This window comes from Sarcophilus harrisii, chromosome 1 (assembly GCF_902635505.1).
Source record: "Sarcophilus harrisii chromosome 1, mSarHar1.11, whole genome shotgun sequence".
Taxonomy (NCBI): Eukaryota; Metazoa; Chordata; class Mammalia; order Dasyuromorphia; family Dasyuridae; genus Sarcophilus; species Sarcophilus harrisii.
The window spans coordinates 506,600,117-506,616,909 of NC_045426.1; positions in this window are offsets into that span (position 1 = coordinate 506,600,117).

Sequence of the window (16,793 nt, forward strand, 5' to 3'; positions counted from 1 at the left end):
CAGAACATTAATCACCAGGTAATTTTTTTTTTTAACCACAAAACTCCTAGAATTACAGAATCTGAGCTGGGGGAAATCTTAATAGCTATCTAGTCGAATTTATCCATGGCCAAGAATGCCCTCTAAAACATAGCTGAATTAATCCTTTACAGACTTTTAGTGAAGGAAACCACAACAATTCTCAAAGTAGTCCATTCTGTTTTGAGAAGGGTTGTCTTTCTATACAATACAAAGCAAGGTAGAAACATGGATAAAAAGAGACAGACTTAGAATTAGGGCATTTTATAGTGAAATCTTGCCTTTGACATATAACTCTTTGTTCAAAAGCAAGTCATTTAACTGCTCAACATGATCAGACAACTCTCTAAGAATATTAACTATGAATATGTTGCTTATATACATCAATGAAGGGAGTTTCTCTACTAATATAATTACGGGTTCATGCCCAACTTACAATCAGCAGACAAGATTCTTTTGCCTAAATTGGCTTCTGTAAAAATTCCACCTATCATCTCTATCTCTGTATGCTAAGGACAAGCAAGACAACACCTTAAGAGATGTTATTAGCTCTTAAGAGAGTTAATACCTCAAGACAGTTATGTGAATAGAGCCCCAGCTCTGGAAATAGAAGGACCTGAGTTAAAATTCAGTCCCAGATACCTACTAGCTTTATCACTTTGGGCAAATCAATTAACCTAATTACCTCTCCTCCTCCCAAAAAGTTAATACCTCTCAAAGATCATTTACTAGGATATACAAAACACTTGACATGATCTGGGGCAGTGGATGGAGTACCTACACAGAACAAATCACCATTCTTGAAATATCAAGAACCAACCATTGTAACTTCACTTTATTCTCCAACTCTGATAACCACAGCCTTATATGGCAATGTCACCTATGTCCTAAGCATGTAAAAATATCAGAACTGGAAAGAGGGCATAGGGTCTGCTAAACAGAGAATGAGATCACATGTCTTTCTAGGTTCCATTAAATAAAAGACATAGGAACTCTTTCATCATATTATCATTACTTTTTTTTTATCATTATAGCATTATCATTGGAGCAACAAATTCCTAATTCTTTAGTCACTTATAAATTGGGCGATATTATTGTCTTTGTGGAGTGTGGGCCTAATATATTCTACCACTGTGTTATTATTTCATTAGATTCTGCAATTCTAAAAGTAGGAGAGCTCATCAGTTAGTCATTGTTATATCATAAAACAGCTGCCAAGAATTATCAATGCACTCTACTCTATCTCTGGTGGAATGGAAAAAGTCAGTCAGTCAATAAATATTTATTAAGAGTCTACTATGAGCCAGATACTGTGCAATACACTGAGCTAAAAGAGAAGGTGCTCTGAGTCAGAAATTTCAAGATCTGCCTTTGATCCTTACTGATTGAATTATCTTAGGCAAGTCACTTTACTATGCTGGCATTCAATTTTCTTATCTATAAAATGAGGAGATTGGACTCAGCCTTAGAGGTGCTTTCCAGCCCTCAATTTATAATCTTATATCTATCCTATTCTCTTTATCCACACCACAAATATCCTAGTCAAAATCGTTTTCAGTTCTCACCTGGATGATTAAAATTACTCCCTTATTGTTTTTTTTTCCTCAAATTCAGTTTTTCCTTTATATGATCAATTCTCCACAAAATTTCCAAATTGAAATTGCCAAAATACAAGTCTGATCATGTTGTTCCTCTGCTCAAGAAGCTTCAATGATTCCTCATGACTTTTTAGGATAAATTGCAAAATCTTCTAGCATTTAAAACCCATTTTAATATGGTTAAATCTCTATACACTGATTTTGAAGGGACCCCGAAATTCTAATATTCCTTAAAGGAGAGATTGTCCTCTAACCCTGTGTCTGTAGGGACCATGCCGGAAGACAAACAGCTTCATTCTGTAACCAAGGTGGGGCTGGTTGAGTTTGGAGCTGGAGATATCAATCCCATTGAAATGGAGAAACACCCATTCAATTCTAAGATTTTCTCAATTCCAGCTCAAGCTGAAATCCAGCTTGTAGATAAAAGAGCCAACTTGGAACTCCATCTACTCTTCCAGCCCCTATGGAGCAGACCTAGCTTATAGCAAAGTTTTCTATTATAAAAGAGCCAATTTTAAACTCATTTCTTTGCAGAAGACCTGACATGCCATGCTATGTCATGCTAGGCTATGCCATGCTATGCCAAGGAAACATCTGCCCACTGGAATAATATTCCCTTCCAGTGCTACCTTCTCTTTATCCTCACCTATTTCCCTAACAAGACTTTATGTCTCTCTGTCAGGATTTCTCTACTAGAAACTTTACTTAGGCTGACTTCCCAATGTCTATAATAAACTTCTTTTTATCAGTCTAGCTTTTGGGGTTTGTAAATTCCTTTATGAAGGATCTCTGTGCCACCAGAAGGGGGTTCCCCAAAACTCTCTACCCTTGTACTGAATCCTAAGAGGTTGTAAGGGAGCCAAACCTTTCCATTTGAATCCCTGAATCCTGAACCTGCCACTAGACCTTATCATTTAACTCCCTGACCACCAGGAACCCTAATCTCATTTTGGTTCCCTAAATCTAGACTTCATCATTAACATAAACCTCAACAATTTCACTTTATAGCTACTTATGTATTTCATGTTCCAGCCTAACTGGCCAATTTGCTCTTTCCCACATATAACATTTCATTTCCCTACTATATATTTTTATATAAGTAATTAGCCCCCAAGCCATCCTTGACTCAAATGTTCTCCCTCCTTAAATACATCTTTTGGAAATTCTGCATCCCTTCAAGATCTCAGCTCAATTTCTTCCTCTTTCAAGAGAAATTTCTTGATTATTTAAATTGTTTCTCCTACAAAAAAAATTAAGAAATCCATTTTTGTTTATTTTGTAAGTTATTTCTTAACATATTACCTTCCTTCTCCACTGAAAATGTAACTTACTGGAAGGTAGAAACTGTCTTCCTTTTGTATTTTTATCCTGTGTATCATTAAGCCTAATACATTAAATAGGTTATCAATAAATATTTATTTACAGGTTGGAACATTAATTTTGTGATGTTTAAAGTTTTAGGATATCTAGAGTCCTATGTGTGGCTTCAGAGGACCTTGAATTGAATTCCATCTCTACTATTTTTCTTCATTGTTGAGTCATTTCAGTCACATCTATCTTTTGTGACTCTGGGAGTTTCTTGGCCTATTTACTGAAGTTGTTTGCCATTTCCTTCTCTAACTCATTTTACAAATGAGGGAACTGAGGAAAACAGGGTTAAGTTATTTGCATGGGATCACACAGTTAGAAAGTAGTTGATGCTGGATTTGAGCTCATTAAGACTTATTTTCTATCTATAATATCACTTTAGACTTCATTTTCTTCATTTGAAAATGAAGGAGTAGATTAGATGACTTCTAAGGTCCCTTCAGGTTCTGGTTCTTAATATTCCCACTATTATAGTTCATCTAATATTAAAATCTCCACCCAGATCCCCTTTTAGTTCTACAAACAGAACCTTCCTGAAAAGACCCTTTTAATCACTACAGATATTATACATATGCTGCAGAATGTCTGTTGTTTGCTTATTTTGGACGTCCTATTGCCCAGGCAATGCACATGTTAGGGCTGAAAATAAATGATACAGTTTGCACTGTGTAGGACAGATATATAGGCATTTCCTGAAAGGTTGGGAGTGGAACTTTTAAGGCTGTACATTATTAACCTGGCTTGAAAGTGTGTGTGTGTGTGTTTTTTTTTTTCTAATAATGGTACTCTGGATTGAAAAGTAAAAGGAGAGGGGGCAGAAATCTGGTGATTAGTTGACTTATTAATGTATAAAAGAGTTTCTATCCGTTATTCATGGATAAAATATGAACTGGGAGTTTTAATATCACATCCCAGGCAGAATCTGCCCTGGCACAGGGGTTTCATCTGCAAGCCAAGCTATAAACAGATATCCCAAGTGCTAGCATGGGGGCTTTGAAGATTGGTAAACCTGCCAGTTTTCACTTATTTTTCAAAGATAAAACAAACCCCCTAAGTCAGTTTTGCTAAATGAAAAATTTCTCAGCTTCCTGACTAAAATTCAACAGGCATAGAAAATCTATAATTTCTAACGCAGCATCAAATGGAATTAGTTTTGTATATTTCTAATGCTATTGTCTTGAAGGTAACTCAGTCTGAGTACTCATCCAAGATAATTTATGGGTTTTTTTTTTTCCAGATCAAAGCCATTATGATGTTGAGCTTACATCTGAACAAAAGGTCTGGTTAATAATTTATCTTATAATATAAATTTTATTGAGTTTTGTCCTTACTTCGTGCTTTTTCCTAGTATGTTATATTTCCACTCGTTGAATAGACCATTGAAACAAAGAAAAACTACTATGCAAAATGAATTAGCTTAATAACTTGTTCTGAAAAGTTATTTCTGAAAGTATTTACAAAATTCTGTGCCTGAGGTTTTCTGCTTGCCTACTGATAGGAGAGAAATGTGTTTTATCAGTTCTCAGGGTCTATGACTGATCATTATAATCATTCAGGATTTCAATTTGTTTTAATATTCTTTTGATTTAAAATTTGATAGTTGTCAATACTATGCTCGATCATCCCCACTTTCTCACTTATCTTTAATCTCTCACTGTCTCTAGCTATTTCTTTACTGCTTACAAACAGGCTCATGTCAAAACCCTTCACTTTATTTGTCTATGCCCACTAGCTATCATTTCATATCTCTTCTCTGTTGTGTGAATAAATTCCTTGAGAAGGTCATCTATAATAGATGCTGCCATTTTTTTTCCTTTCACCATTTTCTTAACCCTTTATAGTTTGGCTCTAGTCTTATAATTCACACAAAACTATTCTTTATAGTTACCAAAGACCTGTTTTGTTTTTTGTTTTTTGCTGAATCTCATGTTTTTTTTTAAAGCCTCTTGTTTCTGAACCTCTATTCAGTATTTGATATTGTAAATTATCATCTTCTCTTTCTAGGTTTTCATGATATTTCTCTGTCCTGATTCTCCTTGTACCTGTCTGACTATACTTTCTCAGTCTCTGCTGGATCTCTGTCCCAGTCATACCTACTAAAAATATCCCCCAAGACTCTATTCTGAGCCTCTATTCTCCTATTTCAATTGATGACCTCATCAGTTCCTATGATTTCAACATCATTTTTATACTGAATATCTACTTAGCTAGCTCTAATCTCTTCCCCCCAAAATGGAAATTTCTCTGTTACAATTGCAAGTATGTGGCTATCTTCCTAGGTACTCAGGCTCACAACCCAGTTGTCATACTCAACTCTTCAGTCTTTCCCCAAGTCCAATTCATTGTTAAATCCTGTCAATCTTATCTTTGTAATTCTCTCATATATACCTCCTTCTCACTTCTGATACTTCCACTACCCTGATCTAGACACTCATTACCTCATACCTGAAATAGAATGTTGGTGGTTTCCCTGCCACAAGTCTCTCTACTCCAGGTCATCCTCCACCCAGTCTCCAAAATGATTTTCCTAAAGCACAAGTCTATTTCTGTTATACCACATCCCCACTCAATAAAATCCAGTGACTTCTTACGTATAGCAGACATTTCAAAATCACTACCACTCTACTACAAGCTCCAGAAAAACTACAAAGCAAGACTAGAAGCAGATAAAATTTAATTGGGAAATGTTAAATAAAATAAAGTAAAATACAATTCAACATAACTTAATATGTAATTTTTAAGTCAATATGTGACCTGAAGGGATGCATTTTTATTTGAGTCTAATATCACTGATCTACAAGATCAAACATAAAATTCTTTGACATTCAAAGTCTTTCACATCCTGGCTCCTTTCTATTTATCTGGTATTCATACATCTTATTTCTCATCATGTACACTGTGATTCAATGACATTGGGTTCCTTTCTATTCCTTGAATAACACTCTTCAGCTTCAGACTCTAGACATTTTCACTGACTATCCTCACACCTGGATAATCTCCAGCAGCATCTCTGCCCTCTGTCTTCCCTGAATTTCTTCAAGCTCCATCTTAATGCCTTCTCTCTGAGATTAAATCCAAGTTATACTATAAATATTTCTACTGTTTGTACATAGGTGTTTTCATGTGATTTTTTCCCCATTAGACTATGATCTCCTTGAGAACAGGAAATATATTCTACCTTTTACTGTATTCCCAGCACTTAGTACTGTGCCTACCACATAGTGGTTCTTTTTTTTTTTTTTTTGACAATAGCTTTTTATTTTCAAAATATATGCAAAGATAGTTTTAACATTCAACCTTGCAAAACCTTGTGTTCCAAATTTTTCTCCCTCCCTTCCTCCCACTCCTCTCCTCCAGATAGTAAATAATCCAATATATATTAAACATATATAATTCTCCTATTTCTAAATAAAGGCATGCTGACTATTTGATAATGAAATATATCTAAAAGCTATTGTTGTCAAAAAAAAAAAAAAAAGAACCACTATGTGGTAGGCACAGTACTAAGTGCTGGGAATACAGTAAAAGGTAAAATATATTTCCTGTTCTCAAGGAGATCACAGTCTAATGGGGGGAAAAAATCACATGAAAACACCTATGTACAAACAGTAGAAATATTTATAGTATAACTTGGATTTAATCTCAGAGAGAAGGCATTAAGATTAAGGAGGAGCCGGAAAGGTCATAGAGAGTAGGATTTTAATCCATAGAATCCATAGATTTGGAAATGTAAGTTTTCCTTAATCTTCTCATTTTTTTGTTTGTCATATTTTATATTTAAAGCGTGTTCATTTGGGTCTTATATGGGTATTTGATATATTAGTCTATACATGAAATTTCTTTTAAACTTCTTTGAAATTTTTCCTAGCAGTTTTTGATAGAAGCTGATGTCTTTTGGTTTATCTTTTGTATTCTGATACCATAAGAGATCCATAATTTTTCAGTGCTCCCTCTAAGAGATCAAAATCTTCTTATTCCTTCTGATTGTGTATAATTCTTGTCTATCTTTTATCTTGCCTCCTGGATTTTCCATGAATAAGACAATCCATCTTTCAGCTTCAGCAATTTTCTCTAGCTGTTCCCCATGTCTAAAATCTTCTCCTTCATCTGCTCTATAATTGATTTGATTTCCTTTATACCCCAACTACAATTCCATCTTCTACAGGAACTTTTCCCAAATCCCTCTTATTTAATGCCTTTCCACTATTCATTATTTGCTATTTATTTTGATTATAGCTTGTCATGAATAATTTTGCTTGTACATTTTCTTCATTAGATCATAAGCTCCTAGAGGACAGAGACAATTTCTTGTCTCTTTTTGTAGCCCCAGTGTTGAATGCAGTATGTCACACGGTAGGCACTTAATGTTTTTTAAATGAGTGATGTCTTTTCTCCACAGAGACACTACCCAATATCAATTAATTAATAAACACTTAATAAGGGCTTACTATATTCTAGCCACTGTGATAAATCTAAGAAAACAAGGAAAAGCAAAAACTCACATTCTTGAGGGGGAGACAACATGCAAATGATGTGTATACAAAAATATATACAGAATATATGAAAGATATGTGCCATGTTTATTTCAAGTCATCTTACATTACCTGAGTAACAATGAAGAACTCACATTGTCCATCTGTTATCCCAAATGTTTTCTGCTTGACTGGTCCATACCTTTTCTGACTATACAGATAATTTATTCATAGACAGATCCCCGAATCTCATAATTGGAAAAGACTATAGAATTCATTTTAAGCCATACCTTAATGAAAATCCCTCTACAACATATACAAAAAGTAATACTCTAGGTTTCATTTTAAAAAGCACAGTCATAAAACCATTATATGATAGAGACCTCAGAAACCATCTAGTTCACCTTGTAACTAAGATCATTAAATCATCTGACATGCTTTTCTCACCTTTGTATGAAGACCTTCAATGACAGACTACCTAATGATATAGCCAATTCCTTTTTTTAATAACTATAATTGATTGGACTTTTAAAGTTATAGTTTATTTTTTAAAATAATAGAAAAATATTTTCTATGCTTCTAATCACCCTCCAAACATAAGGGAAAAAAATGAAATCATTATAACAATTATTCATAGTCAAGCAAATAAATTTCTGGTTTTTCATGTCCAAAAATATGTCTCATCCTGCACCCTGCACTCTGATTCCATTATCTTTGTCAATAGATAGGTGGCACACTTCCTCATTGTTCCTGTGAAATCCTAGTTGGTCATTGAGTTGATCAAAGTTCTTAAAGCTTTCAAAATGGTTAGATTTTGTAGCGTTGGCTAGATGAAATCTTTGATGTTTTCTCTTGACATATATATATATATATATATATATATATATATATCTCCAGTGACATATCTCCAACCAATACTATATTATGAAACTGAGACCCAGCTATATCTGTTTATTTGTCCAGAATCACAGGAGTATTAGGATTGAATTCTAGGTCTTATTTCAATTTCAAGTTGAGTACTCTTCCACCACAATCTTACTAAAGATTCATTGTTTCTTTTTTTTTTTTTTCTGGCTAAGTACTTTACTGGTACTTTAGGCCTATGCTCCAACCATACTTTATTTTATTCAGTCAAGAGGTATGTATTAAATGCCATCTATATGCTAGGCACTGTGCTAAATTGTTGTTGCTTTTATTCATCCCTGATTTTTGAAGATGACCAGTGACATCATGTATGGGTGATGTCTTGACTTACATGTGAATTGGATTTAAGTAAGGCAGTGTTGTGTGAATCATAATTTTCAAGCAAGGGAAATAAAGAACATGCTCCATGCTCTCAAAAAGTTCACATTCAAATAAATTAGACAATGTCTAAATAATGATATGTACACAAAATATATAAAGAGTAAAAGGAAAATAATCTGAGAGGAAACCAAGAAGGGGAACCAAGGAAGGCTTATCTTTCAGAAGATGGAGCTTAAGATGTGTCTTGAAAGAAGCAAAGGAAACCAGAGGAAGATGAAAATGGGCAGGATATACTGGACATGGAAAGCACAGAGACAGTAGATGAAAATTTAGGGCCAGTGTAGTTGGATCATAGAGCACATGGAGGAAAGGAAAGAATGAGAAGACTAGAAAAGTGGAACATATCCTAGGAAATAAATAGTTCTAAATGCCACACAGGATAGATTATATTTGCTCTTGAAGGTAATGGAGGATTATTAGAGATTATAGGATAGTGACTGGGGGAGGTTTCAGGTTCAGAAAAATTGCTTTTACTCCTGAGCGGAAAAGGTATCAGTGTGAAGAATGACTTGAGACTATTACAATAACATATAGATGAGAAGTAATGGCCTAAACTTTGCTTATAATTGGAGGAAAGAAGAGCTATATGGGAGATTTTGTAACAGTAGAAATAATAAAAGTTAACAATTTATTGTATATGTGAAGATTTGAGAATCACATCAACACCTTGTTTATCAGTTCTCCTGAATATATACTTTGCACACTGTCCCTTCTGTTTGTCATTGCTCCTATAAAGGGTATGTTATTTTACTCCTTATGTTGATCTATTCTTCATCCTTACAACTTTCCAAACCAAAATAGCTTTCCCTCACTATTACTTTTCTTTTTGTGATGTTGCCCCCTATTAAAATACAGGTTTTGTAAGGATAAGGACTATCTTTACTTTTATGTATCTGTATTCTCAGAGTTTAGCACAAGGGTTGGCTCATAATAAGAAATTTTAAAAGACTTTTTCTTTCTTTTTTTCTTTTTTCCTTTCTTCCTCCTTTCCTCATTCCTTTTCTTTCTTCCTTCTTCCTTCCTTCCTTTTTTTCTTATTCCTTTCTCTTTCTTTCTATCTATCTTTTCTTTCTTTCTGGACCACCAATCTGCTGGATTATCTAAGTGCCTTGTGACCATAATAGTTCCTTCAGATGTGCAGTATATAAGACACCATATTTTTATGGAGATATTGTTCCTCTAGATCCTGGATAGTTATAGTTTATTTTTTAAAATAATAGAAAAAAATACTTTCTACTCTTCTAATCACCCTCCAACCATAAGGGAAAAAATTAAGTCATTATAACAAATATTCATAGTCAAGCAAATACAATTCAACAATTCATATGGTAAAAGGCAAGTGCAAAAATAAGCCCTTTTCTAAAAAGGAATGAGGACTTAGGAAGAACAAGTTGTTCATTTATTTTGTTCTGAGAAGCAGAGGCTGTTCCCATTTGTCATTATGCTATATGCTTTTGGGCAAGTCACTTTTTAACTAAGCAGAGTCAGCACTGAGGACTCAAACAAATTAATCCATGAGTTTGAATTTTCTTTTAAAGTCTGATATTTATTTTTTTTAAAAAAAGCTTTTAGTATCATGAGATGGATAAGGATTAACGTGAGTTGGAGAACAAAGGTACATGTTCATTTGATCCAAGTCCCTATGAGTCAGTGATATGTTCCCTTCTCTGGTTTGCTGGGCAGTTTTCATTTGAGTGATATACAGGATACCCTTCCTCCAAGTAGCTATGTATGAGTCACTCTCACTGGCTGTAGAAAGCCTTGTGAGACCTTACTTCTTTCTCTTCTCTTCCAAATTTGCAATGTTTTCAATCCCTTAAATAGCTCATGTCCAACTGGCTCTCTCACAAATGACTCCCAAAAGATGGTCTGAGCTACTCTCTTTATGGTCTTAGTATTAAACAAAAACAATGGTGATGTTCATTCACTGAGCAGCATTTTATTTTTAAAAGCACTCTGCCCTTCACTAAGAAATCACCCACGCTATATCCCCAAGAGGTATGGAAGAAGCTGCTATTCATGTTTTGACTGAATCAGAGCAAAAGGGTCAAGTTAGATGTCTAGCAAATAAACTCTATTGATGGAAGTCTATGAATGATAATGTATTTCATTATAAGGAAATTAAAGATCATAGATTTAGAGCTAGAAAAAATTTTGATGATCATTGATTTCACGTCTTTCATTTTGCAAATGAGAAACTAAGGCTAAATGAGAAACTTTTTTGTGGAGAAGCTTAGTTAACTTGGAGCAGGCTCATCCTGGGGCAGAAAAAAGGAGAATGGAAATTGCATGTTTGTTTTTTTTTCTTTCCTTATCCCCACTGGTCCTTAAATAGAGCTTTCTGAATCATCTCCTTGACCTGTTCTCACTGTGCATATTGTAAAAATTTCCCTGGACCTAACCAGATATATTTCACTTTTAAAATCTTCATCTGTGTTTTAAAAAAAAGAATCTTGTTTGTGTGAGAAAATTGGGACTAAATGACTTGCCCAGCCAGCTAATAAGTTTCAAGTGTCTGAATTCACAGTTGAACTCATATCCTCAAAGCTAGTGCTCAATCTACTGGGCCACCTAAAGGCCCCTATGTTTTATTCTTTTTTTTTCATAAAATTCCCCCAAAATTAAAGAATTCTGCAATTCTAAATCTACTCCAAAGTCCCTTAGAATAAATTTTTATTCTTCAAGGATAAACCTTGCTTTTCTAAATTTTGTGGATCAAAATTTGTGAGATACAGAATGTTTACTCTTGACTTTTTCTTCATCTTCCTTTCTAGTGCCTTTCTCTCCCCAAAAGTGTTTCTTCACCTGAAGCATCATGTGGTGTCCCATTCAAAAGGTCTTTTGTCTGAGTAGCCACTAAAAATATTAGTCACTAAAAAGCATTTTGCAAATCTACCCCTAGAAAAATTATATTTTAGTAAGAGAGTATAGATGACCAAGAACTGTTTAAAAATCAAAATACTCAATTTCTAATAGTGGACTAATCCACTATATATTCTATATATAAAAATTCTTTCATATTCTACCTTCTATTTCAGTTACCCTTTTATCATTTTTCCACTATAATACTTCATTATGGTTTGAATGTGACTAGGTTCTTGAATCAAAAGCTATAGAATGCTGTTGTTGTTGCTCCTGCTGCTGTTTTGTAACTAGCTCAGTGTTGATAGTGCTTTTCTGTAAGGTCACAAGGTGATCTCTATTTCTGTTGATGAATCTCATCAATGTGGGTCAATAACTGTGCTGTTAGATGCATAAACTCTTAGAAACAGGATTTATTGAGAAGGTATAGAAAAAAGTAGTTGGTGCAAAAAGTCCTCCTCAAATCCTTGGGCTTCTGCTTTTTCAGTAATTGGCATTAGGTGACTTGCTAGTAAGTATGTGAGACTGACTCCAGGATCAGTGTCCTGTCCACTGCATCATCTAGCCATCCATGGGCAACACGCTTCTTAAAACTGCTTTCCTTGGCTGAAAATCTGTATATTTACTTTCCATTTTGACGTGAATGTGCTTTCAGTTTGTATCTATTTCTGGTACTCTATCAACTTTGTTTTCTGATTTCCTTGTTTTCCATCAAAACTTAGCTTGAATTCCATTTCTTCTAAAGGTTATTCCAGGAGAGCCTGGAATACTATCACCCCTATACCCACCCTTATCCTCTAAAATTAACTTCCATTTATATTAGATAAATATTTATTAATACATTTTTGTACATTCTTTCTTCCTTTAGAATGTAAGCTTTTCTTTTTTTATATATTTCCTTATGAATCATGTTGGAAGAGAAAAATCAGAATAAGAGGGAAAAACCAAGAGAGAGAAAAAAACAGAAAAGAAAAAAAAAAGTAAATATACTATGTATTTGATTTACATTCAGTCTCCATAGTTCTCTCTCTAGATGCTGATGGCATTTTCTATTGAAAATTTATTGCATTGTGTTGCCTCATTAAACCCCTGAGAAGAACCAAGTCTGTCATAATTAATCATTGCACAACCTCGCTGTTACTATATACAATGTATTCCTGGTTCTGCTTGTTTTTGCAGCATCAGTTCATGTAAATCTTTTCAGGCAGTTTAAAAGTCAGCCTATTCATCATTTTTTGTAAAACAATAATATTACATTATTTTCATGTAACATAACTTATTCAGCCATTGTCCAATTGATGAGCATCTATTCATTTTCTAATTCATCACCATCACAAAAAGAGATGCTACAAACATTTTTGCACAGGTGGGTCCTTTCCCCTCCTTTATGACTTCTTTGAGATATAGACCCAATTGTCATATTTTTATAGCCCTTTGGGCATAGTTTCAGATTGCTCTCCAGAATGATTGAATTATTTCACAACTTCACCAACAATGCATTAGTGTCCCAGTTTTCTGCACCCCCTCCAACATTTATTATCTTTTCCTGTCTTGTTAGCCAACCTGAAACCTGAAAGGTGTGAGGTAATACCTCAAAGCTGTCTTAATTTGCATTTCTCTAATCAATAGTGATTTTGAGTATTTTTTTTTTATGTAACTGTAGATGGCTTTAATTTTGTCATTTGAAAATTATCTATTCACATCCTTTGGCCATTTATCAATTGGGGAATTGACACAGTTCTTTATATATTTTAGAAATAAGGCCTTTATCAGAAATACTGGACATAAATTTTTCCTCCCGGTTTTGTGCTTCTCTTCTAATCTTGGCTGTGTTAATTTTGTTTGTGCAAACCCTTTTTAGTTTAATGTAATTGAAATCCAATATTCTCTAGTTCTTCTTGGCCATCAATTATTTTATCCCTTGCTCGCCTAATTTATCTATAATGTCACCCTTTTAAACTAAATCATGTACCCATTTTGACTTTATTTTGGTAAGAGTGTAAGACTGAGTTTCTGACATATTATTTTCCAGTTTTCCCGACAATTTTTGTGAAATAGTGAGTTCTTAAACCAAAAGCTGGAGTTTGGGGGCTTATCAAATATTAGATTACTAAAGTCATTGATTATTGTGTCATGTATAGCTAATCTATTTCTTAGCCAATACCAAATGTATTGATGTAAACTTTCTAGTAAGGTGGTCAACGAGGGAAAGACAATAGGAAATGTGTGTGTGTGTGTGTGTATGTGTGTGTGTGTGAGTGTGAGAGAGAGACAGAGACAGAGACAGAGACAGAAATAACAACTAGCCAACAGAGACAGAGAGAGAGAGAAAGAGAGAGACAGAGAGCGAGAGCAAGAGCGAGAGCGAGAGCGAGAGCGAGAGCGAGAGAGAGAGAGAGAGAGAGAAAGAGAGAGAGAGATTTTATTCTCCCTTCTTTGTGAGGCAATTGAGGTTAAATGGCTTGACCAGGACAAGTAAGTATTGTGTCTGAGGTCAGATTTGAACTTAGTTCCTCCTGATTACAAGGCCAGTACACCATTCATTACATTACATTCATTACACCATCTAGCTGCCTTGAGACTTTTCTCTCAAAAGATTCCATCTCAGGGATAATTCTGGAATTCTTAAAAAGGGAGCTTTCCAATCATTAAACTAAATCCTTACTTTACTGATAGCTATTCATACATAGGCCAAGAAGTGACTAGGAACAAAGCTTTGGGTACATGGAATGATGTTAACACAATAGAAAGAAAACAGGACAATTTAAGTTTCATTTGCTTTTATTTTTTCCCTCATGGAATCTGACCTTTAAATGGAAAGAACATAAAGGAAGGCTAACATACAATTGATATCCAAAAATAACTAAGGAGATAGACTCAGATCACTCAGTTACTCATGATAAATTAAAGTCATCTTACCCAAATGAACTATAGCTTCAGGTCTTCATTAGCATATATTGTTTAGTCATTGCTAATAATTTTTGAAAAGAAGGGCATATGTTCTAATTTTCAATAAAAAATAGATATGGAGACATAAAACTAAATGTTGGTGAGCTTCACATTATTTCCTTGGAAAATTCTAGAAATCATCCTTAAAGAAGTAATGACCATCTAGAAAAGAAAGGGATAATTATAAAGAACTATTATGATTTTAGCAAGAACAGTTCAGGCAAAACTAAACCCAATTTTTTGAAGGAGTTATTAGATTAGTGGATCAGAGCATTGTTAAAAATATAATTAATATATGTAGAATTTATATATTTTTGAAAGATATAGAGAAATATGGTCTAGACCAAAATAGTATTATTTAGATTCAGAAGTTTACTGGGGTTGCTAGTCTCAACAACCAGCCATTAATGGTTCAAAGACAATTTGATAAAAAAAAAAAAAGGCTCCAATGGAGTCTCAAGGAATTTGTGCTGGCTCATATTATTAACATTGTTATCAATCACTGGGAAAAAGGAATAGATGAAAAGGCAGTCATATTAACAGATAACACAATGTTTGGAAAAATACCTAATATATTAGATGAAAGAGTTAGTGTCCAAAATTATTTAGCTAAAACCAAATCTAATAAAATGAAATTCAAGAATAAATGTAAAATCTTACTCTTGGTTTTAAAATTTTTTCTTTAAGTGGATAATTAGGAAAACAAGAGAAAGAATTTATCTAAAATGATTTTCCTGTGTATTTCAAGCTTCATATGTGTTAGTAATGTGATGAAACTTCCTACAAAAACTAATGCAATTTTGGGCTACACTCAAAGAGGCATTATTTCTATGAATGGGAAACTGATAATTCCACTCTACCCTAGTCAGTTCTATAGTTTAGGGAGGACATTGGTAAGTGATAAAAGAAGGGCAATAAAGATGGTCAAGGAAGCTGAGTTCATTTCATGTGAAATCAGTTGAAGTTCATAAGAATTTGCATCGTGGAAAAGTCATGGGGCACATAATCTCCATCTTCAAATATCTGAAGGGCTAGTATCTGGAAGAGTGAATAAAACTCTGTTGCCCCAGGAAAAATAGGTAAAAGTTACCAAAAAGAAAAATTTAGGCTTGATGCCAGGAAAATATCTTCCTGATAATAAAATCTATTTAAAAGTAGAATGTATTACTTCAGAAGATAGTGGGTTCCACTTCATTAGAAGCCTTCAAAAACAAGCCTAGATAACAACTTTTGAGGTACATTATTATGGGCATTTCTTTTGTTGATTGGTCCAAATGACTTCTCTAGTTTTCCAAAAAGGAAATACTGTGATTCTATATTGAGGCTGAAGTACTGTGACTGAGGCTCTTAAGGTCACTAACTCTTCATTTTGCAAATGTGGAAACTGAGACCAGAAACTTTGGTTATACATATTAGAAGCACAGGCAAGATTAGATTTGAGACCCCCTCACTCATTCTCAGTTTAATTACTATTAAATATTATTAATTAACTTGTTAATTAATTCCAAGTAAGTTGCTAATTTCAAATGTCAAGGTGGCTTTTATAGAAAAAAACAGAAATATGCTTTTAACATATTGAAAGTGGTACAAAAAGAAAAGAGTACCACAAAAAATATAAAATATAAAAAAATAAAAAATTATACAAAAAGACTTTTCTTATAAATAGATAAATATGATCCTTTCCTTGCACATTTCTAGAACTGTCATAATGGTATACTGCAGTATATTAAAAACCAAGAAAAACCCTTCTCAGGAAGGATATTATCTTTTTCATTTATGCAATGCACTCTCTCAATCAACTACCATTTACTGAAGTCACATGACCAACAAGATGAGGGATGAATTACTTTCCTCCAGTATCTTTAACTCTCATTATACCTCCTTTTGCCATACCAAAAAAAATGATATTGCACATGTAAAATAATCACAGCTAAATCTACAGAAAATAAGAGAATCCTGGAAAAGGTAGAATTAACCAAATTAACTCTAATACTAAAAAGCATACACTCAGTGCTCTTCCCTCATCAGTCTCCACATGTCCTATAAAGAGTACCAGCAAGAAAGTACTCAGATCCTCTATTTCAGTAACTGTCCCCAAATCTTCTGCCATTCCCACCCGTCCTATAAGAAATGCCAGACAATCATTTTACCCAACCACATGAAAGAAAAGAGGAAAAAGGAAGAAAGAACCAAGAAAGGTGTCAGTTCTGAAATCTAAACT